Raw genomic sequence first — 27,191 nt, 5'->3', positions numbered from 1 at the left:
AACCACCCTTGGGCAGCTCTCATTGCTGCTGCTTCTTTCCTGGTTTTCTCTTTGCCTTTGGGTTAAAACATACTGCTTCCTGTGTTTCCTTCTTAATCACTCAAGGGTCTCATTTAGTAAGTCATCTCTTGAACCCCCGATGCTGGGTGAGGCATTTCTTTGGCTGTGTTCCCATGAGGCCTCGTACAAACTCCTATGTGTACACAACCCTTGAATTGTTTGGTTACAAGTCTTCCTCACCCCCACCTCCCCACAAAACTATAAGCACCTAAAAGCATCAGCTATGTGCTAGTTATTCCTGTATCCCTGGGGACTTGACACAGAGAAGGTCCTGAAACTAACACATGAGAGCAGAATTCCAAGACAATTAGGATAATGAAGGACTCTCATTTTGATACTCTTATAATAACTGCTTGATTGAGGAAACCTAGATGAAATGAAGTACTAGGACCCACACCCTGAAATGAGAAGTCTAGAACATTCTCTGTGACTGTCAATTCATTGGCTTTGCATATTGAGGAAGACTTCTTGAGCTCTACAGAGCAGAAATAAGAAGTGTTTATAGGAGAACCTTAACGCTCCTGGCCAACTGAGTGAACTGTACTGATAGGTTCTGCTATGTTCTAATTTTCTTTTTTCTTTGAGCCCTAGTATAATCAATTTAGTGATTGCTTTCTTTATCTCATGTACCACTTCTTAGCTACAAATAAAGAAGACCATGTCAACCAAGGTCCTAGCAGAGCACAGGTGGTACACTCAAATCGCATCATTGAAGAAAGTGTAAAGAAGGGGCTATATCCGGTGGGGTCACCTGGGTTACAAAAAGGTACAAAGGATGGCAGAGGACCAGAGTGTCATCAACAGTGGGGAGCCACCACCCTCAGACCCTTTGCCTGAGTCGCTCATTGGCCAAAGCCATCCAGAATAGCAAGGGCAGAAAAGCACCTCAACTTAGTCCACGCAGGGCAACCTCCCAGTGCCCACAAGGTGGCCTGTGGCCTAGAGGAGTAAATGGAAAATTTCCAACCCAGTGACTGATGCCCACAGAGACCAGCAAGTGCAGAGAAACATGGGAATTGGCCCATGTCCATGGGAATTAGCCTGCTAACTATACAAGTAGCATTTAGATTTATTTCATTATCATAGAAACTGCTCTCCCGATACACTGTTTGCAAATCAATGACAGCAATTATTAGTCTGCCTAGTGTTAATGATACATGCACATGTGTGTATCCTCTTCACTGGCCAGCGGTCCTTACAACTGGCCACGTGTCAGAATCTTCGGGGCAGTCCCAATCACACTCACTGAGTCCAAATCCCCAGGAGCGGTGCTGCAACAACCATATCTTTCCAAAGTATTCCAGGTGATGTAGATGTGCATAATGATTGATAACCACCCCTGCAAATTCTCAGAGCTTAACTCATCTTAATTCATCTTGAGAACAGAATGCTTAACAGGGTACACTGAGGATCTCCCTAGTAAGACCTAAAACCTGTTGTTGGATTGAACTAGAACGGAATACAATATGCAATTGGGCACTTACAATAGAAAAGACATATTGAGTTCATGAAACATTCACTTCATCAAGAGATAAGAATCTAAAGCAGTGACTGCGCCTGAATCAGAAGCCGCCTCCGTGACCTCTCAAGACGCCTTCCCATCCCAGGTCTCTGAAAACAATAAGGAAAGGATGTGTGTACAAAGATTAACTGCCCAAACTTGAAATTCATTTTAAGAGACAAGCTTGTATAACTGAATTTCAGGTGAAAAGATAGGGGCGGCGGGAGAGAAGAACCATTCCTTTTTTGAGGAATAATAACCACCCTCTAGCATTCTGGAACACCAACTGTATGCTAGGTACTCTGCTAAGTCCCCAGAAACGCCATCACAGAACTTTCTAATTGGCACATGGTTTATTGACCTGATAGCACAAGAATGTTGACAGGTGGAAGGTACATCTATCTCCTCAAATATTCTATCGGTCAAGGACTGCTTCAGAGGTCCTCAACAGGAGGAGGAGAGGTTCCTTTCTGTGTCTGCAGGGCCTGAAGAGTAAGTAGTGTTTCAAGCACAGATCTCTCCAAGCTCTGTGCAAGGAGCATTTCCTGTCCTTGCCCGTCACTGCAATCTCGATGTGACCTCTGATAAAAATTCAGGCTATTTTAAGTCCTACAAAGAGAACCTATTGATCTCATGAGCTGTGGTCTCAAACGGGATCACAAAATCATGACAAAAGATGTCAAAACCTTTCCAATTCGTCTTCTCATGATGGAAAAGAGATGTGCACAAAGAGTTCAATTTGAAATTCTAAAATGGGCCTCAAGGTAATGCCCAGCCAGGTAGAGCCCTTCTGAAAGGAAAAGGATGGGGAAGCAAAGCAGGGAACCTAACAGTCCTGATGCCCAGATTCTGCTGGTCTGTGCCTCTTGTTCAGCTCAGCTTGCCAAGGTTTTTCTTTTCTATTGATTCTCCATTACAGAGCATCTGTAACGGTGCCTTTTCCTGGAACAGACTGCAGAAGTCCCCTCTGACCTTTGATAAGCTGGCTGCCAAATCTGGCCTACCAGATTAAGTGACAAGGAAGAAAAGAGAGAGAGGGAGGAGATTGGGGGGGGGGGATGCGGGAGGGAGAAGGAGATTAAAAAACAAAAAACAAAAACAGAGGGAAAACTAAGAATTTATATTTGGCTTTAAGCTTGGAAATGGAAGTGAATGTGAGACCCTCGATGTGGGATGCACCAAATTCGACAATCTAATGGCTTGACAATATCCACTGGCTGGACTAGCCAAACACTATGGAAACCTATTTTGGACCTGAAGGGATAGGAGCTCCAGGGAGAGGGAGAGGGCAAGTGAAGTCAATTAGTTCTAGGCAAACTGCCCAATAAACAAGCTTAAAGTATAAATACAAGGCAAAAAACAGATGCACAACCATTTTATCTTTCCAATCAGAGTTTCACAACCACAGCCCCTACTTCCTTTAAGAGTCTGTGTGGGACACATTGTTTTGTGAAAGACAGCACTATACATTTCCATAGGGAAGACACATCTGTTAAGAAAGCCACAAATGTAGGGCTGCAGGGATCCCTATGTTAGTACACATAAAATGTCACCTCTCTAACCTCTTTAAACTTAAACAAGAAATATTCCCTAATAAACTTACAGGTAGAGTGGAGAAATTACAACAATGGTGGGTTTTGAACACTGGCATTAATAAGGGATGCTTATATTGAAAACACTCACTTACCAACTAACAACACATTTGGCATGAACGTTTCTTGTTCTGTTATCTCATCTACAGTGGAAGGATAAGAAGACTACCTACTTCGTGGGTGACACGGGAGGGGTTCAATAAGGTGTGACCATGCCCAGAAAGGGCTGCCCATCATGAGCACTATCAAAGTGCTTCTTTTGTTCATAATGCTATTGCTGTTATTGGAATCCTTCTAGCACTCAAGGTGTTCTCTGAATAAAGATTTGTTAACTGCCAATCCTTGATTCAGCTCTCAGAATCAGGGACGAGTAACCGGATACCAGTTTCCAAACACAGCAGCCCCCATTCAACAGCACCAGGCAGGTCTCACCTGTCTGTCAGAGTCACAACTCAGACATAATCAGAAGTCCTCCGGCCACCTCAACACCCTCCCAAAGCAGAGCATGCTGTCACCCGGTTCAGCAAAGGGTACAAAAGTGGGTTTTCCACTGCAATTAGTGAAACACAGCCAGTATTCCAATAAATGACTCTTTGGAGTGTGCGGCAAATGTGGTTTTTGATGCAGGCTTAATTTCACTGAGAGAGGTGGCTAAAAAGTCAGCTTTCAAGAGGTTGCCTGGCACCTTGGCTGTAAAAGATTTGAGGGCAGAGATTCATGGGGTATATTCTGCTCCAAGACCAACAATATAGCCTTTCATACACTATTGATAAAAGCAAAGAATTGGAAATAACAATAGGTTATAGTTAAATATAGTTAAAAATATTAAGGGAAGTCCAAATTATAGAATACTGTTCACCCATCTGAAATCATGTTAATGATGAACATTTACCAAGAGATTGCTAAATAATTACAGCAAATTACCCAAAATATATAGCATATGATTGCATTTTATTAAGATATCATACAAAGTGATATCTAAATATTCATTTGATAAAATCTAGGGTAAGGGAAGATAAAAAATAGTAGTGGTAGTCATTACTCAGTAGGAGAATACGATTGATTTGTATGCTGTTATTTACGGATTTCAGTCTATTTTTATATTTTCTAGAATTAACATAGATTTTTTTCTGTAACCAGGAAAAGAAGTTATTAATTTTAAAGTTTTTTTGAATTCCCATGAAAAAACCTGGACACATTTTTTTTAATAACCAAGAATGAACTTAACTGGGCAGGGCAATCTGGATTCAACTTTGGATGTTGAAGAAATTTGAACAAAAAGAGTTATAAAACCAGGAAAGAGACTCACAGATGAAGTTCAGTTTTTGCCCATTAGGTGGAATCATTAGGGTTGGAAGTGAGAAAATTACGGTGCATGGAGCTTCTCTACCTGCCTTCACCAACCTCACAATACCCACACACCTATCTTTTGAGCAAGTAGCAGATCTGCACAATTTCTCTTGCTTTTCCCGGTCAAAAACTTCTCCTCAGAAAAAATGGGTTAATTAAATATGTCTAAGGTGTTGCTTAAAACCACCCCATTTCTCAATTTCCGAAGGCCTGACATGCCCAAGAACTTAAAATATTAAGTGTTTGAAGCCAGGGTCATTTGGTTTCCAGAAGATTTTCAAACTAGAGAATGATTTCTGGAAACAAAAATAATATGGAGTAGATTGTCAGGACACCTAGTGGAAGACAGTATCTTTCCTCTTTCATCTATAAGCTGACTTGCCATTTCCAGAAATGTGGTGTGGCCTAAATAAAGCAGGGTCACCATTTTGAGCCAATGGCCCAACCCCACCACGCAAGCTGGTTCCGGACAAACATCCTCCATGGCAAACACTGTTGATCCAGTATGAAGATCCTGAAAGAGTCCTAAAATCACTTCATTTTAATGTATACAATTTAACAAACACAACAACTAGATGCTTTTTTTTTTTTCTTTTTACGACTTCATGTTAATTCACCAAGAAGAAAATAAGCTTGTTCTGATGATGTAATTAGATGATGATAGTCAACTTAAGTTTGGGGCACAGATATTCTCTGCTACAAAACTCCCCCTTTACAGATTCTGGGTAGATGCCAAAAACTGGATTTCTCTTTGGTATCAAATCTATTCACTCAACATCTTACACCACCTTAGCATTTTAGGCTAAATAAAATGTTCTCTGACTGTAAGGACCTTGAAGGTAAATAACGTGTCTTTTTTGTTCATCCCCATACACTCAGCACCTGGCACAGAGCCTAGCACATGCATGGTGGACACTCAATAAATGGATATTAAGTGACAAAATGTTAAATGTACAGCCGTGTAAGTCTAGTGGATTGGATGGCTGATATAATGCAACTTTTCCACTCTAATAATCTGATCTGCTGTTCTGTGATCGGCTGTTCTGTGTTCAACCTTTCCCCTCCCAAACCCCTGGGGAAGCCATTTATCATTAAAATGTCATCACTGAGACATCTATGGCAAAGTCACCTTTGTAAAGTCACATGGAGAGAAAGTAGCTTTAGTAGAACTCAAACCCAGGCCTCTGACTCCAAACTGCGGACTTTTCCACTATTTTACAGTTTCCTAGCAGCTGAAGCAACTCCATTCTCTCAAAGACCTAGTGCCAGAATACAGGAGGTCAGGCAGCTGTAGGTGTCTGGAGGAAGCGGCAGCATCTGCCCCGAATCCATTGATTTCCACAGGTGCTCAGACCCCCTGCCATTTACCCCACACTGGCCAGCCCCTCAAGCCTTCCTACTAACTCCAGCTATTCTTTTGAGTCTTTTAATAAAGTGAAGACATACCTTCTTAATTTTCTGTACAGATTCTAAGCAGGAAAGAAAAACAGGAGCTGGGTGAAGAGCTGATTATTCTACATAAATTATAAAATCTCTTTAAACATGGCCTGGGACCATTTTCCAGTTCTTGTAAAAATGTCTCATCTATGTAAACATTAGTCTGCAAATTTAGAAGCACTTAATAAAAAGGCAAGTGAAGCACCACAGGGATGGCTTGACTGAGAGTTGTCTCAGAAGCTCTGTCAGCTCTTCTGAGGAATCTGAAAACCATCCACTGGAAAGGGGTCCAAGGCCAGGTTAGCACACCATTGCCGCTGAGGGGCCTCATCCTTGGGGGTGGGGAGAGAAGCCTGCTCTGGTCCCCGCTCACTGCTCATGCTCTCACCCTTCCAGGGGGCGGCGGGGTGGGGGGGACTTCCTGCTCATGCCAAGATGCTGCTGGTTATGTTCTTCTGAATGGGAGGGGGATTCTGAAGTTTGCCATGTGGTTAAGGGAAACTGGCTGCTAACTGCGGAGACCCATGGAAGAGTAGCCATTTCTCTTCCATCTGGAAGATCATGAATAAAAACATATACCTAATCACGACTTGGAGTTGAAATCTAGACATTGGCCTCCTTCCCTTTTCTTCTGAGGCCCAATGAGAAAAAAAAAAAAGTAATATTCTCCTTCCTTGCCATGCAGGAGATACAAGCTGCTTACAAAGAAAAATGCCATAACTCTGTGTTTTGGAATCATGGTGTGTTTGAACTCAGTGGCTTTCATTTGAAACGTGAGGAAACAGACACCCGGCCAGGCGAACTGACTTGTCCTAGGTCAGAGCTAACCCAGAACTCAGGTCAGCATCAACCTAGCACTTATTTATTCCATTCCACAACTTTCTTCCCCTTCCTTTTTTAAAATTAATGCAATAGTGGCCCAAGATATTTCTGAACAATACAGAACACATAGCAAACTCGTATAACACTAGTGAAAATTACTTTATTCGGCCCAATCAAGAATCAAATGGGAGTGGGAAAGAAATGGGCATATCCTGTTTTGCAGTTAATAAAAGTTAATAACCTCAACATGAACCCCCTTTCATAGGATTCCTGGGTCCTAAATCAGGACATCAACCAATTTGGAAGATTTGATCTAAAGAGCCCTGAAATCCCCTGCAGCAGATTAGAGGAGAGACAGAAGTGAATTGGGCCCTTTTTCCTTTACTGGCCCCCATGACATCCAAAAATAATACTCTGGCCCAGCTGTTCAGTAAGGCCTTTGGTTTATTTGTAGTTAGTTGAAGTAGAGGACTATAAATTAAATCCAGAGGCCATGAGGGAGAAATGTCAATCCTTCCAAATTCAATATTGAAAAGCCTTTCTTGTTTTCGTGCTGAATGAAAGACTTTGGGAGCCATGGAGCCTTGACCCAGTACCCCACCGATTTCAGGATAAAAGGCCTAGGAAAAAGTAGAGTTATTCTAAAATGGTTCACACTCTCTCAACCAGCAAGCCAACCCCAGTCCCCTGTCGGAATCCCCAGAGGTACCTGGGCAGGAGCCGATCTGAGAAGCGGCACAGTGGCTGAGCTACTGCCAGGCCCCTAGCCTTCCTGGGCACGGCCTGTGGGCTGAGTGAGGCAGCCGTGGCAGAGGGACCACAGTGCCCTTTCTCCAACCGACCCTGTCCACCAAAAAGACCCTGCGGGCTCCGGGCTTTGGGTTCCATATCCTGCTACCAAATACCATTTCATTGGCTTCTGCGATATTTGCTTGGCTTTTAATGCTGAAGCCTGTCCAAACGGGTGGAGGCCCCAAGCAGGAATACAGAAGCCCCAATTCTGAGTTCCAGACCTGCTCCTGCCCCTAGAAACGGGCAACTTGAGACACACAACTCACTGTTTCTGAGTTTCGACTGGCTCATCATTAAAATGAAGATGCTCTGGGAGGCCATCTATGTGGCCATCTCCAGCTCTCTTCACAAGGATGTGAGGGAAACCGGAAGTAGACTACCTTGAAGACCTAACTTCTCCAGTGGATACTTTCTTTTCTGCACTTCGCCCTCATCCCCAACCCCCCATTGCTACTTCTGTCATTCAAACGAAGTCTGTCTGAAAACTGGGACAGAGGAAGCCATGGGGAGAGAAGGAGGAACAGTGTGTCACCGCGGTAACTCAGGAAGAGCGAACTGACGGGACAAGCATTCCTCCTCCTGGGTTGCCCGCTGCCCACTGCCGGCAAGATTAGAGACTTGCTTCTAAGCCCACCCTCCAGCCCCACCCCGGGAGAGGAGAGCTAGCAACGGATTTTCATTCGCTTTGTCTGAGAAAGATTTCACATCTCAAGACAACAAGGTTTTTCCTCTAGGACACTGTCAGACAAAAATAGCTAATGAGTTCAGTCTGTCTCCAGGGCAGGACCTTTCTCTTGTATGTGAGGCAATTCCATCCTTTCCTTGGAAGAGATTCCAGTTCCATTTTCTGTGAACAGGTGTTGGAAAACCATATCCCGTGGGCCAAACCCTGCCCCACCAGCTAAAAATGGTTTTTACATTTTTAAACGATAGAAGTCGAAAGGATATTTCATGAAATGTGAAAATTATATGAAAGTCAGATTTCAGCGTTCCTAAATAAACTCGATGGCAGCACAGCCACGCTCTTTCCTTTTAATATTGTCTACAGCTGCTTTTTAGCTACGACAGCAGAATCGAACTTTTGCAACCGAGCCTGTGTGGCGTGCAAAGCCTGAAATATTGACTGTCCAGCCCTTCACAGAAAAGGTGTGCCGATCCCAGATGGAGAAGGATTGAGTCCCGAATTTAGGACCAAGCAAGCACTGAGCTGGGAGCCCTCTGACAAAACACAGGGCTTGGCCAGAACCAGCTTACAGTTTGAGGAGGACAAGAAGCTATTTACCAGCAAAGAGCCCACCCGCACTAGTCAAGTCTTCTTCACTGACCTCTCCCCACTGGGGGCTAGCCTCATTCTAAAAGCACTCCACTTCATTTTAACGTGAATATGTTACCTGTCTTCTTGTGTTACCAACACCTTCATTTACTCCTTAGAGAGATTATTTTGTATTAAATGGTTGGAAATACTGTTTTATGGTAGATGCATATTCCTAAATCAGAAATAGTTGACTCACTTGGCTGTTTTCTGAAGACATCTGTGGATTTCTATGTTTTTCCCATTATTTAAATTGCACATGTTGGCTGACAAAGGAAATATGTGGGCCTTTTATTTTTCACCTCACAGTCTTCTGTTCTATGATTTTCAAAATTAAATTACACTAATTATAAAAATGAATGGGTAATGAAACAAATGCTCACATAGTTTAATCTAGTAAACTTACTTCTAGGAATTTATTTTAAGGAAATAATAGAGATGCAAGCAGAGATTTATGCATCAGGATGGTAGACTCAGCAGTAGTTGCAATACTTAAAATTTAGAAACAAAGTTAATATCCAACAATATGGAATAATTAAATTAATTATGATGTTGCCCTGGTACAGGATATCCTAAGCCACTATTAAATAGGATTTTTCCAAAAATACTGACAGATGAGAAAATCTGAAACAAGAGACATACACACACATATGTGGAAACATATAGATGAAAGTATGATCCCAAAAGGTTAACAATAGTTACATGTAGATGGTGAAATTAGGGGTGCCCTTTGTCTCTCCCTGTGTTGCTTTATTTTCCAATTTTCTAATTTTTTTCTTACAAAATAATAAATGCTCTTCATAAAATTTTCCAACATGAAAAAGTTCATAAAATAAAAATAAAATTCCCCACCCCCCACCGTGAATTCCATTCCTCACAAATCCTCATTATTAACTTTTATGTGTATTCTTCCAAACCAGTTTCTTTTACATAAAAACAAGAATATATTACAGGCTATGTTCTATGACTTGCCTTTTTCAGTAAACAAGCAATTTATTATGTTAGTACATAAATATGTATTGTACTCCTTTTCAAAAGACAGCATAGTTTCTATGACTACCATGATTTATGGAACCAGGCCCATGTGACTGGACCTCAGATTTCAGTCCTGCATTCAGCCATGCTATCCACATGCCTCTGCTCCTGTGAGCCAATATTTCTGTAGGGTTAACATCCCAATGGAAGAAAACATGGGTATATTTTAAATTTTGATAATAATACAAACTTTCCTCCAAAATAAGCTGAAAAACATATGCTCCATATAGAAGTTCCTTATTAAATGCACCCTCAGCACTACCAAATGAGTCCACTTATTTCTTAATACGTGAGGTGTAGGATCTTGTTATCATTATCATTTAAATTCATAGTTTTGTTATTAATGAGTTTAATTTTCTTTTTCTATAACTTATTGGTAATTTGTACTTCTTTTGTAAGTTGTTGATTAGTATGATTTTCCATTTTCCTTGTAGCCTATTTCTTTTTTTATTCCAGCTGAACTGCTTTTCCCTCTTATATATTATGGAGATTGTTAGTTATATGCCCTACAAATGTTTACTCCTAGTATATCATTTGCCTTTATACTTTGTTTTTGAAGTCTTTCACCATAAAAAAATACTTTTAATTATTATTTTTATATTAAGAAAATTAAAGGTATTTTAAAATAGATCAATATAAAGCTTTCAAAAGATATGGGTAAAATGGAAAGTTGAAGCATCAATACACTGGCCATTTTTTCCTCACCTACCCACACACTAAGTTGTATCTTGCTCTGCAGGGAAGATTTAAAAATTTAGACTTAGGAGAGTTTCCATAATTATTCAAAAAGAATGAGGTTTTTAATTGAATACACCCATTGCCCTAAATCCACAATCATTTGATTGTCTTGCTAAAACAATTGATGTTTCAAATGATTGCTCCATTTGATTTTTCCTTCCATTTGAATGCTTTTTAAAAAGCAATGGAATTAATTATCATAAAAATATTCACGTAATAGAGTCAACTGTCTCTTGAAACTAAAGTGATAATTTAGATGATCTAGCTGGCTGGAACTCAGCCAGCTTCTATCCTAAATGCCACAGACAGCAGTGTTTTAAGTTCATTCTGCTCATGGAGAACTTCAACTGTATCCTGTGTTTCTTTACATATCATGACACCCTCTTTGATTCTGTCCAGTGTCATGCTCACCACATTTTCACTTTTGTAACGCTCCAGAAGTGCCTTGGGCACCTGGGGCCATACAAAGGTGAGTAGAAATGAGCAACTTAACCTCAGGTGGCCATAGCAAACTCAGGAGTTCACCCCAGGTGGGACAGCCTTCCGGGCTGGAGATGCACTTTTGGAAGGTGTTTAATGATCGTGGCATCCCCAGGGGTCTAGGAGCACATAGGGTCTGGGTTTTGTCCGGCCTCTTTTCAAGCTTCCCAAGGTGAAGTAGCACCCCTGCACTGAGTTAGGTTCATCCTACTCAAGCCCAGTTTGGGTTCCTTCTAGCTGAGCCAACCCGAGCCTCCCACTGGCCTTGCCTAATCCTCAAAACATTCCTAGAGATTTTGAAATCCCCTCCAGAGTCTGGGGACTTGATTGAGTCCATCTAGTGGCTCTGGGAGCAGCTGAATGCACCTCCCCATGTACCCCTTACTGGCCCCAGGACCCTTTCCAGAGGACCCTGGTAATAGAAATGCAAGTGGTTCTCTTAACACTGTAGGAAAATGTAAAAATGTCTGTTTTCAGCAAATCCCTTCTTTGTTATACTATTTTAGAGCATGGATTATAATGTACAACAGCATTGTTAGGTACCAGTAAGAAAGAAAGCTGCCAAATATTTTAACATATCAATAATTTTAAAATACATTATCAAGTCATTGAAATTTTTTAAATGAAAAAAATGTGATATTTTCCCTGCAAAATTCCATTTTTCACTTGTCCATTTGGGAAAAAAAATAAGATAGTGATGATGTATATCTTCACAAAGAATTTCCTAAAGTATTTAAGGTAAGTTGGGCTGGTCACTTCCTCTTAGGTCACTGTGAAAAACTGTTACACATATATCACCCTGAGGAAACCATGTAGACACTCAGGTGGCAGAAGGCCCCTGGTATCTAGGGGTGCCTGGGTGGCTTAGTTGGTTAAGCATCTGACTCTTGATTTTAGCTCAGGTCATGAACTCAAGTCATGATCTCGGGGTCATGATCTCAGGGTTGTGAGATTGAGCCCTGAGTAGGGCTCTGCACTCAGCAGGGAGTCTGCTTGAAATCCTCTCCCTCTACCCTTCCTCCCTCAAAATAAATAAATAAAATCTTTAAAAAAAAAAGAAGAAGAAGAAGAAGAAGGCCTCTGGTATCCAGTGCAAATTTTCTAGGACACACAAACTCTTATACTTAGCTTACTAATTATAAGCTATCAAATGTAAAGCCATACATAGTGTTTTGAAAGTGAATAAAAAAATAGGTCAAGCATCTGTATTTTTCAATGAAAGCCAAATCCTTTTAAAATTCCTTGAAACCACTCTTTGCTTTCCTTATTTCTGCTCTGTATTTTTTCTAGACCAATGACACAAAAGTGATGGAGGGATTATGGTTGTCCTAGGACCTGTCCTGATCATTGTCATTTTAGAAATTCTCAGTAAAAAAATGAAGATGTCAATTGTTATAAAGAGAGAATTATAAAGGAATTTAGCTTTTCATCTTACGATACATTACATATTCTTTATTTGGTTTAGGCTTAGCTCACATAGAACAATGTTCTGCATAAAACTTTTTCTTTTTACTTCAAATTCTAGGTGGCTTAACAGAAGAGGCACATAGTTTGCCTGTTGAATGGATTCTGAGTGAATGGACCTTGTCAGTCCTGTCTCCATCACTCTTAACAAATAAAGACCTCTTTGATATCTAAAATAAAACTGTTTTCAAGGGCATGAAACATACCTACAAAGCCTTCTAAAGTTACTGGATATTACAGGAGGTACATTTAATTAAGCATCAGTTATTAAATATGAAGCTTATAGAACATATAGCTTCTATATTCAGAGTGGAATAATTCCATGACATCATGTAGTAGAAATCTGGTTTACTTCTACATCTTCCCCCTCATCCTCCAGAAGCAGCACCTTTTGTTGGGGGACACATTCCCTTAGGCACCTTTCCAAACATTTCTTCCTAGCGATTGCCTCAATCCTAGTACACCTTGGCCCTGGCCAAGGATGATTGGACCAGAGCACACCCCTGACCCACAGAAGACCAGTGAGAGTCCTTCCCTGGGTTTTTGTTTGTTTGTTTGTTTGTTTAGTTATCCCTGGGAAAAGAGGCTTGATCCCTCCCCATTGGCAAAACTGGGAAGTACAGTGCCCTAGAGATGGATCAGCCAAGTTTCTAGACTTGCAAATGAAGTGTACTGATTTGGGATAATAGAGTTTACCCAGAAAGGGAACTAGAGATACCCAAAGTAAAAGGAGAATCCAGGTGGCATTGGGATTCCTGGTCCCAATTTCCCTGATGCCAACTGTTTTCCTGATTTTCCTGCAATCGCACAAATATTCTAGAGTTTGCTTCTCTTTGTCTGAAGTAGTCGGAGTTAGACAGCTGTGACTTGGAAGCAAGAGGTCCTTATGGACCCTATGTCCTTCCTGTTCTAAACAGTAAGAGGGGATTGTGTTCAAATTATATGTATAATTACCTCACCACTCTCTGGACATCTAGAATATTCCCATTGAACTGTATGCAATTAAGAGTCATGAAAGAGGAAAGAAACTGAGGGTTGCTGGAGTGGGGGGTGGGGTGGGAGGGATGGGGTGACTGGGTGATAGACACTGGGGAGGGTATGTGCTCTGGTAAGCACTGTGAATTGTGCAAGACTGTTGAATCTCAGATCTGTACCTCTGAAACAAATACTGCAATATATGTTAAGAAAAAAAAAAAGAAGAAGAAGAAGAAGGTAGCAGGAGGGGAAGAATGAAGCAGGGGAAATCAGAGGGGTAGACGAACCATGAGAGATGATGGACTCTGAAAAACAAACTGAGGGTTCTAGAGGGGAGGGAGGTGGGAGGATGGGTTAGCCTGGTGATGGGTATTGAGGGGGGCACCTTCTTCATGGAGCACTGGGTGTTATGCACAAACAATGAATCATGGAATACTTCATCTAAAACTAATGATGTAGTGTATGGGGATTAATATAACAATAAAAAATTAAAAAAAAAATTCTCAGAAGAGTCATGAAAGAAAGTAGTGAAAAAAGTCACTATCGATGTGCTTATTCACAAACTAGACCTGGATCTAACATCTCTACGTGGTGATTTACAGACAATGAGGGTTATACCAGCAATGGCTGTGTCCTTGGCTGACGATCCAGTTTGACTCTGGAACCAACCAGCTGGGTGAAACTCTGTAGGCCTCTTTGCCTCTGTGAGGCTCTCTGTTCCAATTTCTAACATGCAAATCTGAATAGGTGATATCCAAGGTAACGTCCAGTTCTTTTTAGCTCCCACAATACCTATCTGGAGGATTCTCTTTCCTCAAATAGCCCTTGTCTGAGAGCAATATCTCTGGATATAATAAAGAAAAATCTAAGTAAAACCAAACATTCCTGCTGGGTTTGTGACTTAGAGAAAGTCATGTAACTGCTCCATATCCAGTTAACCTGTCACACAGAAAGTGCCAATTCCACTACGCTCTCTCCTCTCCTCCCTGCAGCAGGAAGGTCTCAGGACCCATGTCAGAGGAGCTTCAGGAAGAAAAGTCTTGAGGAAAAGGCAAGGAAAATGAGCTCATTGGCAAGCCAAAGCTCTAGCAATAGACTTCACAGCACGTATTATAAAAGCTATTTTTTCAGCCTTTCAATGTACTGGACAAGTACTCATGAAGTTTAATAATTAACCTACTACCACGGTCCCAAGCAAAGTTATCAGTATAAAAGGTTCCCAAGGACTGCCTGGGTATCTCAGTCGGTTAGGCATCTGCCTTCAGCTCAGGTCATGATCCCAGGGTCCTGGGATCAAGCCCCACATGGGCTCCCTGCTCAGTGGGGAGTCTGCTTCTCCCTCTCCCTCTGCCTGCCACTCCCCTTGTTTGTGCTCTTTCTCTCTCTGTGTCAAATGAATAATTAAATCTTTAAAATAAGTAAATAGATAAGCAAATAAATAAATAAAGTTTCCCAAAAAGCATCTAGCTTAACTTCCTGGCCTATTTCCTTCCACTAACCAGATGCTCACCATATTTTCCATGGCTAGCTATACCCCTTCCTGAGACTTCTCCTTACCTGACAAGATCCCAGGTACTTTCACTCTTCATGACTCGGCCCCCACTCGGCCCACATGCTCTTCAAGGGTGGGCCCCAAAACTATGGCCCGAGGGTCCACTGCAGTAGAGCCAGCTGTGGGCCTGCACCAATCAGCCCAACACCCCAGGTGTGTGAGGGCCCTTCTCTCACACATTTGGGCACTATTCACTGCCATTTTTTGACTGCTTTTCTAGTATATTATTATTCACAGTTATGGCTGCAGCCCCATTCTCATGTAAGAGAATCACATAATCCACTCTACTGACACCAGGCTTGACTTTGTGATTTACTTGACCAGCCCTATGAGAGAGCATTGTACTTTGAGCAAAAGCTTTAAGAACAACTGTGTGGCCAGTCACCTTCTCTCTTTCTCTGCCATAAAAGGAGCAGTACCCTATGGGCTGTTTCATCAGCGTGTCCCACAATGAAGAGGCCTTAGGACAGGGTTGTGGTGAAAATGCAGTGAACATGCAGGGCCAGCAAGAGATGTACCTTTGTTGTTGCAAACCACTGGGATCTTGGGGTTGTGTGTTGCTGTAGCATAATTTCACCTCCTCCTTTTAGGGAACACTCTCCTTCAACACAGTTTATATAGTTCAGAAGTGGTTGACCATATCCTCCAGTCCTAGATGTGACCTGGTTTGGTCAGTGAAGTCCCTCCTCCCAACCCCCTCCCACTTAATTCCCACTAAAATCCCAGCAAGACCATTAGCATTGTCTCAGGGACTTTTGTTAGAGCTGGTGGAAAAGAGATTCTTTTCCTGGGAGTCACCAGCTGTATGTCTATTAGCATAGAACCGCCTCTTGCCTCATTTGGCAAGACACAGCCTGACTAAGAATGACAGCAATACAGAAGAAAGCAGGGAATAGAAAAGAAGTGAGATCTGGACCCCAGGCCTTGCCATGACTAAGGGAGTGCCAGTGAATCATCCACTTTCTGTAACCAAGATTTTGCTTCTGAAACTTGCAACCCAAAACTCTAGTTCTGAGCCCAAACACTGCAAACCAAAATAGACTCACATCCCCTGTTTGATGGTGTCCAGGTGGAAGGGAACTTGAAAATCAAACTTCTTCCTCTGGCTTGTGGGCTAGACAGAAACTAAGCCATTCTAAATTGGTAGGAATATGCCCCATTTGTAAAGTGTTTCTAAGGATGTGTAGGAAATAGCTTGATGCAGAAATTCATTCCAGCATTTAACATCATCATCACAGCATGCTCCCACACTTAGAACAGTTGCTTGGCAAGCATCTCTAGGTCAGTTTATCTCAATGTCCCTAGCCTCTTATCAGCTTAGGGAGCTTTAGGTGTGAGGTTTTAACAAAATGGATCCAATCAACCGCCTAGTGCTTGAGTCTGACCCAAATGACCCCGCGGTATTCGGAAAGCATCCTTAGAACAATATCATGACATCACATGTCCCACAATGGCTGGAACTGGGGAATATTTCATTGAATGCCATTGTTTTCTGAGGTTTGACTGTAAAGCTCCATAACTACATAAAAATTACATTATAAAATATAAGCAAAATTATGTTGGACAACAACCAACAAAGCATTTAGATTGATCCTCCCTCCAGGCAAGATTCAGCTGGAAGCGTCAGTGGCCTAATGGACCACACAGATTTCCCGAACATCTACTGCCTCTGCTCTAAGGGTTATCTGACTGATTAGGTCATTCCAAGGGCTTTTCAAAAGGACCAAATACCTTCTGTTTATTTGAAAAGTTCAAGCTTCATTTTTTGGCAAAGGGGGGGAAAAGTCATTCATGAATAAATTTTAAAAATGTCTCTTGGTCATTGTGCCTAAACATATCTGCAAAATGCTGCTTTAGGCCAACACTCAGACGGCAGCTGTTTTTATCAACAGGCCATCGTCTCATGACCATTCAACCATAGGGCCCTATTCAGCCTTCTTCTCTTTCATGCACCAACTCTAAGGAGGGTGACATCTAGGGAATGCCCTCACAAACAAATGTGGAGATAACACCAGCAGCCTTCCCTGAGACATCCCAGGAAGGACTGGCTTAGGAATGCTTCCGGGGGGCCAGTTCTTGTAAATGCTACTCCAGGGAAGGCTGCCAGTTCTTGGGCATAGAAAGAGTTGATACAATTCTGCTGGGAAACAAACCCTCCCAGAGGGTGTCCTGAACCCCGAGAATATGGACCACTGGGGAGAGTTCTATGAATCAGGTAAAGTTTCAGTTTGACAAACCATTTCTGGTTGACCTATGTAGGGGTTCAGAATGAGTCACCCCAAGATGTGCCACTTTGGCATGCATGTTATTTCAAGCTGAAAATAATCAAGGCCCAAAGACTCAGGTAGAACCTTTCACCTATCCCCTAACTGCCTAAAAGAATTTAAATAGAGAATCTGCTCCAGGAAGAGAACACCACCATAGATAACCACAGTATAATATGAACTAGATGTGGCATATAGGGAGGAACTTAGTAAGGTCTGTTTGGTAAAATTCCTCTCTAAGTCCCATTGTTTCTGAGTGGCCCAGCAAACATTTGTTTACCAAACATTTACTTTGTCATCTTCCTGCAAATTGCTTTCCTTCTCTTTGCAGTCCCAGACCCCTACCAACATCCTTCTCCTTCATTCAGGATGACATATATATCTCATTTTGCTTGACAGTCTTTGAAATCTCATGTTCATGTGGATTCCCTGTATGTATGAAATTACATTTGATTTTCTCCTGTTAATCTGTTTCACGTCAATTTCTTAGACCAACCAGAAGAACCTTGAAGGGGAATATAAAAATTTCCTCCCCAACACCTACCAGTGGTTTTGTCCTCCAAACTTGATTGTTGTGACTTCATACACCCTTTTTTTGGGTGGATAAAAATGCTGTCTGAATTATTTTAAAAACAGATCACATTTCTAAGGGGAAGGAAGAGATGCATATCAATAGCATGCATCCCCTATGGCTGTTGTGAGGCTTAAATATATGCAAAGGGCTTAGAACAGTGCATAGCCCCCCCCCCCCCAAAACACTCAGTGAAGGTATTTGCTATTATGATTAGACTTCAAAATATTGTTATAAGCTTGCTTTGTTCTCAAAGTGTGAGAAAACATGCCAGGAGATGTTATTAGATTATCAACCTCCAGGAACTCCTGGGGGGAGGGAAGGGAGGCAATAAACTGAAAATAAGCAGATAAAATTTAAGTATTTGAATAAAATAACATAGGAATCTAGTGGGTAAGAAAATATGTTTTTGCTTCTCCAAAGTAAAACATTCAAAAACTCAGTTGAGTCAGTTTTTTCAAAGGAAAGCTTTAAAAATTTATATAGAATACTATGGAGTTTACTGGACAATAGATTTTTTTCACAGACATGCTTCTACACGATGGCATTACAGAACATTCAAAATTGCAGAGACCCAAATTTACTACTAGTGAGTTTGAAATCTTAGCCCTGCCAAAATTTGGGGGAGGTCACTAAAAAGTCCTTTGATTTCACTTTGTATTTAGATAAATCAGAAGGTAATTTTTTTGTTTGGATGAGAGGGGCTCAGAAGTATCTTTTAATTATGAAAGTTAATACTAAAGCCAGCAGCAAAGAAAAACAAATCCTTTCCCTCCGAATTTCTGCAAAATTGAGTAAATCCAGAACACATATTTGTAGTTTGACAGTGGCTTTAAGTATACAATATACATTATCAAACTTATATCCTTTATATTAACTTGCTCTGATTTAACCTACAAGTAGTGTAGGTTTGGGGGAAAATCAAAGTCAACTGGGTTCCACAAAAACAAAGAAGTCATAAGAATTCATATTTGTGGGCCCCTGGGTGGCTCAGTTGGTTAAGCGACTGCCTTCAGCTCAGGTCATGATCCTGGAGTCCCTGGATCGAGTCCCGCATTGGGCTCCCTGCTCGGCAGGGAGTCTGCTTCTCCCTCTGACCCTCCCCCCTCTCATGTGCTCTCTCTCATTCTCTCTCTCTCAAATAAATAAATAAAATCTTAAAAAAAAAAGACTTCACATTTGCTAGTGCTGATTATGTTATAATGTTAACAAAAATCTGAGCCACTTCTTTGTCACTGAAATTACTGATATAAAGTTCTCATTGAAACTCCATGCCCAGCATATTGGTGTGCTGTGCATTTGCTTGAGAAAAAGTACAGAGCAGAATATTACACATTTACCACACATGTTCAGATCTGCAGCCTCACATAAAAATTACAATATTTTGATTCTAAAAAAATAGCTAGATTCTCCCTGTGGAATTTCAGAAGTGAAAAGCATCACCGTACAAACCCGAGTAGGAAAAGTCATTAAGCAAAAGTGCAAGAATAACAACTGACATTGAGTTTTACAGTTTAAAACATATTTTCATGTGTTATCTAATTTTATTCTCACTATAGCCCTGTGAGATGGGTCTTGTTTGTCCCGGTTTTTTTTTTTTTTTTTTTTTTTTGATTGTATTTTTTTCTGTGAGAGAGAGCGCGCGCGAGCGAGCGCGCACTAGCAGTGGGGAGGGGCAGAGGGAGAAGCAGTCTCCCCTCTGAGCAAGGAGCCCCGCAGGACCCTGAGATCATGACCTGAGTGAAAGGCAAAAGCATAACTGACTGAGCCACCCAGGCGCCCCATTATTTGTCCCATTTTTGATGCAGGTATAGGCACCAAGACAACATCCACATCACAGCTGTTAAAGGACCAGCACGGGGGGGGCAAGTTGACAACCAGTGTTCTTTCCCCTATGCCCTCCAACACATGGGTAAAAAGATACAGAAATATCACCAGTGGAAATGTTACAGAGTCATGTGGATTTCGTCTTGCACGGGAACTCTTTCCAAGAGATTTTGGAGGAAAGCTACCCTTTCCCTGGGCAGAGCACAGCCAACACCGATGTGGAGTGACCAGCCAGCTCACTGTGTCTGCAGCTGTCAGAGGCGCCTTGCCTCCAGGGAATTAGAGAAAGGTGACATCATGCCAGGGATCAGTAAAGACACTGAACAAACAGTCTGCAGAACTCACAAACCACATCTCCACAACTCCATTGAGCCCCCAATCTCACACCACAGTGGCTGGAGATTTCATTAGTGCCTTATGGTCCCCATGATCCTTTAAGGAGGGGAAAAGCTTCTTTGGCCAGAGGTATTGCTGAATTAAATAACATGAGCAAATCTCTGTGAGAAGAAAATTACTGTACTCTCCATGTATCTGTAATGGACTTGTTCCTTTGGCAGTTTATATGCCATGTTTGTGGGTGAGGGAGGCTATCTTTATTTCAATTATGGAACTAAACACAGCAAATTTAATGCCAAGAAGTAAAAAGTTGTATGCTTTGGTCAATTCTTAATACAGGCGAGATGCTGAAATCTTAGTTTGCAGACGCTTCCTCTCTTGAAATTTTTTTTTTTTTTTTGGTAAAATTTCTAGTTAGGTTTGACTTTATAGGCATCTAAAGTGGAACAAGGCAATTTTTTTTTTCTTTGGATCAGAAGTTGAAAAGAAAGTAGATGGCTAGAATTGAAACAAAGTTCTCATTTTTACAACATAAGCCCTCAAACTGTGCTCCCTCCCACTCCATGGGCACCTTCGGCAGAGGAAGGCAAGTTCAAGAGCAGTTCATTTTCCAGGGGCTGCAGCTCTGACATTTCCATCCCCACTTTTCTAATAAACATACATAAAATGTCTTAAAAAGTAAATTTCAACTCTTTCTTCTACAAAAACATCATTTTATTTAAGAAGAAAATAGGAATATGACCATTCTGTGTTAAGAACTGACCCTCCACCACATGCTCGCCCATAGGCCTTTGTGATGGGCAGTGAGGACTTGAGTCCTCCCAAATCCAATGGTTTCCCACATGGTTTTAGTCCAGTCATTTACCTTACTGTGATATTGTGATTTGTAATAAGAAATACATATTTGGTCTTTATCCCTGGTTTTGGCACAGAGGTCCTAGAACCTTTGGAATTTCCTAAGCGATAGAGTCAGAGTGTCTTCTGTTATTCCTAACAAGCCCTTTCAAACATGTCAGTTTATGTTAATGAGGTGACTTTTGGAAAGACCCTTGGGATGGGGGCTAGTTGCCAGGGGAACCAACCATGTGACTGGAGGTCTAGAACTTTCAACTTCGCCTCCAACCTCTGGGGGATGGCGGAGGGCCTGGAGATTCCCTTAATCACTAATGGCCAATGATTTAATCAATCATGCCTACCTAATTAAGCCTTCACGGAAACCCAAAAGGACAGGGTTCAGAGAGCTTCCCGGTTGATAAACACAAGGTGGGACTGGGAGAGTGGCGCCCCCAGAGGGCATGGGAGCTCCGCCCCTTCTCCATACCTTGCCCTGAGCCTCTCTTCCATCTGATTGTTCCAGTCATAGCCTTTATAAAAACTGGTAATCTAGTAAGTAAAACACTTCTCTGAGTTCTATGAGCCACTCTAGCAAATCAATGGAACCTAAGGGGAGTGGTTATTGGAACTCCCATCCATAGCTGGTTGGTATCACCTGGGCTTGTGAATGGCATCTAAAGCTAGGGGGAGGGGCTGAGCCCTTAACCTGTAGGATCTGATGTTATCACCAGATCCACTGTGTCAGAATTCAATTAATTGCCTGATAGTATTGGGAAAAACACACACTGGACCTATTAAGTGTCTGGACCTTTTTTTGAATAAATGAGAAATCAAAGATGTGGGGAAAATGGTAGTGGCTCTACTATTTCTCAGAGATACTGGGAGTTTGGAATAGGGGAGCAAAATGAATTCAGTAAGCCAGGCTTGGCCCAATCCTTAAGTCAATCAAATTGATTTAGTGCCTTGCCATCTCTTCTGAACCAGCCTGCCTCCTGACGCCTTTCTGTCCGTCCTGGGTCCTGCGCTTCCTGCCATTCCTCCTGTCCAGCTGACCACAGGCAGCTCTGGCCCACACATGAATTTTCTTTGGAACACACAGTGTTGGCTAGCGCAGCATTTTAAATTTGCATTATTTGCCAAAACACAAAGTCCAGGAGTGGGTTGGATTGTCTGCCATCCAGTCTCCACCACGGCCACCCCCTCGTAAGGCCCCCTCTGCACAGGAAGGGGAGACTAGGTCTGCTCTGCCCAGAAACCTCTACTCCCTCTACTCCGCGAAGTTCTGTGTTTGAGTTTGCTGGGAGAAACCCTACATAGACTCAGAAGGGAGGAGAAGTCGAGATGCTTCTGGAGGAGCTCACACAGACATGCAGGTCAGGGGGCAAACATGAGGTCTTAGCAGCCTCCCAAGGGCCCGGGGAATGACCCACTTCAGTGCCACAGGAACTGAGACCAATGGCAGCAGCATCTTGGGGCCCCTGGGGCACTGGGGCTGCCAGCCTACAGCGTCTCGGGTGCTTTGAGAGCAGCCAAGGACACCCTGTGGTGACAGCGGCTTCCTGGTACCACAGACAGAGGACTGTGGGCCTGTGAGAACTTCCTTTGCTCACAACCTTCCCAAGTGGTGTAAACCTGCAGTTCCCTTACTTGGATAAAATGGCTCTGTTTTCCTGACCAAATCTTGAACTGACTCTAAGATTTCCTATGAACACCTGGTTTTCCAATTTTTTCTTTTATTATATTGTCTGGTAGCAACGGTCCCCAGAGGCTTGTCCTTTCGGAAGAGCACACATCCTCCAGGGGCCAGGATCCCCCATATCTGTGACACTGAAACCACTCTGCACCACCTCCACCAGATGGTACCTGCAGGCACTTGACCTTGACAGTCCCCATCCAGTTCTCCTGCCACCCCTACTTCCTCTCCTGTTTTCAGGTCACACTGAATCCCTACTTAAACTTGAAGCTGACAGCTTCTTGAAGCAGGTACCAGGGTGCACTCAGGCATGGTGGGGGTGTGGCCAATATCCCCGAGGCTTCTAGACTGCTACGCTGTCCTTAGTGAGAAGCAATTTTTAAAATATTATTTTTATATCAAAACAGATATGGATAAATTATAAAGTAGAATAATAAAACTGTGTCTCTTTCGAGATAAAACACAAGATCTCCAATAAACTTTGATCTTGGGCTGGCCTCTCCATGGATACTCACGAGTTCTCTGGTTCTCACTGAAGAGTGAGGCTCTTTACTGGGTTTGAGGAGTCCCGGCTGAATTCTTTATAATCCTGACAGTATATAGTATATACTAATAAAGAACTCTTCATAACTGAGAGGATTAAAACAAACTAAAGGTAATTTCACTTTAAAATAGGATTTGGGGGGTTATGGTGAATTCTTATGAACACCCAGATACTCCTATTTGGAATTTATCTTGTAGATATTTATTATCTACAGGATTTGGCTTTGAGTATTTGCAAAGATAAAAGTTACTTTTTAAACTCTGAATAAACAGGAGTTTTTTGTTTGGGATTTTTTTATTTTTTATTTTTTATTTAATTTTATTTATTATTTTTTATTTTTTATTTTTGGTATCAAGGGTTTAAGATCAATTAAAACCATTGTTTGAAAGGATTGCTTTGGTCCATTAGAGATTTCCCGACCAGTCGGTCCATCTAAAGGCATAGGTATCTTTATTGAGAGCAACTCTTCAATACTTTAACCCCCCATGAGGAACTCAAAGATGTCTACAACCTCAGAATCTAAGTGTCAGGACCAAAATACATACTCTACCTCCATCATTTATTTATATGGCACTACTAAGAGTCAAGGCTCCAAATTACACAGCAATTGATGAGTCCAGTGCACATGGATAAAGTTATCACAGATTGGCACTGCTATAGTTGTTGAAATCACATAAATGTTTGATGTCGGTCACGGTCTTGCTAGGGTTGTGAAAAAGAGTTACAGACTTGATCGTAAATCAGCATTTTCCAAATCAGGTACAGAAAAAAACCTTTTACTTTCTGAAAATTAAGCTAAGAATGCATGCTCTGCTGTCTACTGTGAAAACACATAATGGCCCAGGATTTGCCCAGAAATTTGGACCCTGCCTCTTCTTCTGTAGATAGTGCATATACAGGATGAAGGAAACACTCCAGACAAGAAGAAACATACAAGGCTGCCTAGAATCCAGACACCTTGATCCTTGGACAGTCTCAAACACAGTCTCTGGGTCCACCACATTCATAACTTCCTCCGCAAGGTTTTCTCAGAGTCAACTCAGACCTGGAGGAAAAAGGTCATGGTTCCTTTACTCATTTTTGCCACGACCCCATGCCCTGCACAGTGTAGACACTTAAGAACTGTTCACTTGAGGGGTGCCTGGGTGGCTCAGTCGTTGAGCATCTGCCTTCGGCTCGGGTCATGGTCCCGGGGTCCTGGGATTGAGCCCCGCATCGGGCTCCCTGCTGGGCGGGGAGCCTGCTTCTCCCTCTCCCGCTCCCCCTGCTTGTGTTTCCTCTCTCTCTGTGTCTCTGTCAAATAAATAAATAAAATATTAAAAAAAAAAAAAAGAACTGTTCACTTGAATTGGTTGATTCATGAAATGCCAGAAATATACCTTTGGTATACATAAGGTGACAATATAGAACTTCAAGTGAGCCCTGTGCCCCTGGAAAACAGCCATGGTTAAGAAACTCCCCATCCATCAGGACACTGGGAGTCCAGTCACACTTTGGGATTCAGGGAGTAAGAAACAGATTTGGGTGGTGCATACAAAATCAAACTTTAAAACATTATCCTTTTAAAACAGGTATGACATACCTATACATGATGTAATACTTGTATATGTAAAATCTCTCTATATTTGTTTAATTTGAGCCACTAAATCTAAGACAATGTACATGTGTACAATGAAAAATTTAAATTCTTATTTTCCCCAGCACAGTATAAAATCACCTTTCTCTGCCAGTGCTTTGCATATTTGATATTAACAGCTTTGCTCACTTCCTGATGAGGGGGGTTCAGTACCTAATTGGTAATGGAACTCAGGGGTTCAAAGTTACTTTTAAATGCATGTAGAAATAATTGTCAAAAATAATATTATTAAAATGCATTTATTATCAAAAGAAAGGAAAAAGAACCCCCTCTCTTTTTTGTTCTAGGAAAAGTTTCACTGCAAAGAATCTCCCACCACCCATGACGTGGATGAAATGCCCTCCTTGTCTACCAAAACAAGGCCAGACACAGATCCTCCACACTCTCATTCTTTGTCTCATAAATTATTAACAGAACTGTTTGTCCCCATTAATCAAATAGGACAAAATACCACTTTCTTCACTTGACCAAACTTCAGTCAAATGCTCCCCATAAAGGCCTTGGACATGACCCACCCATGAGCAGAACACCCCACTCCTTAAGGGGCCTCCTGAGAACAGAATGACCTCAGGGAAACACACTCCCCAGCAACTGAGTATTGTCCCATGATGCCACCTGCTCATCCCACTCCGCACACCTCATTTACCTGTTTACTCCTCCCTACGAAGGAAAAGCCCTTTCTTCTTGACCTTTGAGATGTTGGCAGATCTCACAGCCAGAACGTCCTCCCCTCTGCCATAAGTCTTCTTGAATGAAGTCTCTCCTTACCCAAATCTGAATTTGGGACTTTATTTCACAGAAGGAACTGCTCCAGTATCAGCAAATAGTTATCCCCTTGTACATTATCTATGGCAGTGAAGGTCCTCCCAGCCACCACCTCCCCAACCCACTCCAGAGATGTGATCATGAGGAAAGGCCAGAAGTAGACAGAGCCAAAGTAGAGGATGTCTGGACTGTTGGTGTGTTCCCAGCCACATCACCCTTTCAGACATAATTTTTTAGCACTGTCCTTTTTTAATATTTATCATACCACTACCCTATGATGAAATATTCATGTGGGTTCAATAGCTACAGCAAAGCCAAGTCTATGACAACTCTGCTGATGCACAATGGAGTCTACTACATTAATGTAATGGATACACTAAGTCATCAAATATCATTGTAGGCTGAAAATCTACTTCAAAAAGTATATGCCTCTTTTAATAAGTCATTACACTGGTCCAGTTCCATACACAGCCTTAAAATAAGCACCTTAAAACGTTTAGGCTAAGGGAGATTCTATCATGTTTCCCCTCCACACAAACTCCAAGTTCTTTAGTTTGGCACTCAAGGTCTTCAGAAACCTCCTCTCAAACCACGTCCCAAGCTTATCTTGAAATGCTAGCTGTATTAAGATAAGGTTCTTTCCCACCACGAGGAGGAGGCATGTGCAACTGTCTTCAGTAACAAGGCATTCTTCTAGAAATGCCAGAGAACATGAGATCTTCTGAGGAATCCTCTTCCTCCACAGATGCCGGATTTCAAGGTCAGCAGTCCTCGTGGAAAATAGTTCAGCATCTCTCAGAATGCCGTCTGCTCTTTCGTGAGCTTCCTCTCTGTGCAGCTCCACTTCCGAAATATAGGGCATGGAAATATATCAGAACACTGTTTCAAATTAAGACAAATTTTATTGTATCTGAATAAGAGACAACACAAAACTCTTGCTTATAAATTAGACAAATAAATCTAAATCTTGCTTCACGACAACTCCATTGCTTTAGATTCTTCCCCTACCCAATTGAAATCCAAGTCAGATTTTAGACGTAAAACTTTCTAACTGGAATAAAAAAATCATACCTGGTATAAAGATGTTTTAAAATCATAGTTGTGGAGGGTAAGCTTATCAAACTTTCATATGGTCTCAGGAGATTTACTTTCTAAATATTTTTCTTTTATTAATTGAATTATAATTAACATACAGTGTTATATTACTTGCAAGTGTATAATTAATGATTCAACAATTCTCTACAGTATTCCCAGCTCATTGAGGTCAGTGTACTCTTAATCCCCTTTATCATTTCACCCAACCCCCGCCCACCTCCCCTCTGGCAACCAGCAGATTGTTCTCTGTATTTGAGAGTCTTGTTTTTTGTCTCTTTTTTTCTTCTGTTTGTTTTGTTTCTTAAATTCCACATATGGGTGAAGTCATGGTATTTTGCTTTCTCTGACTCACTTACTTCACTTAGCATGTAATACCCTCTAGGTCCATCCATGGTGTGCACATGGCACTATCTCATTCTTTTTCATGGCTGAGTCATACTGCATTGTGTGTGTGTGTGTGTGTGTGTGTATATATATATATATATATATATATATATATATATATATATATATATA

At 41.7% G+C, this 27,191-nt stretch overlaps 1 protein-coding gene across 1 annotated transcript in view; it reads right to left on the bottom strand.

Annotated features, from left to right (window-relative positions):
• Positions 1-27,191, bottom strand: part of PIEZO2 (piezo type mechanosensitive ion channel component 2) — a 500,927-nt gene that overhangs the window by 437,191 nt on the left and 36,545 nt on the right. The gene's annotated exons all lie outside the window — the stretch shown is intronic.

This window comes from Neomonachus schauinslandi, chromosome 14 (assembly GCF_002201575.2).
Source record: "Neomonachus schauinslandi chromosome 14, ASM220157v2, whole genome shotgun sequence".
NCBI classification, from domain to species: domain Eukaryota; kingdom Metazoa; phylum Chordata; class Mammalia; order Carnivora; family Phocidae; genus Neomonachus; species Neomonachus schauinslandi.
Note: the sequence above shows the minus strand (reverse complement) of the source record. Positions and strands in the feature narration are given on the sequence as shown.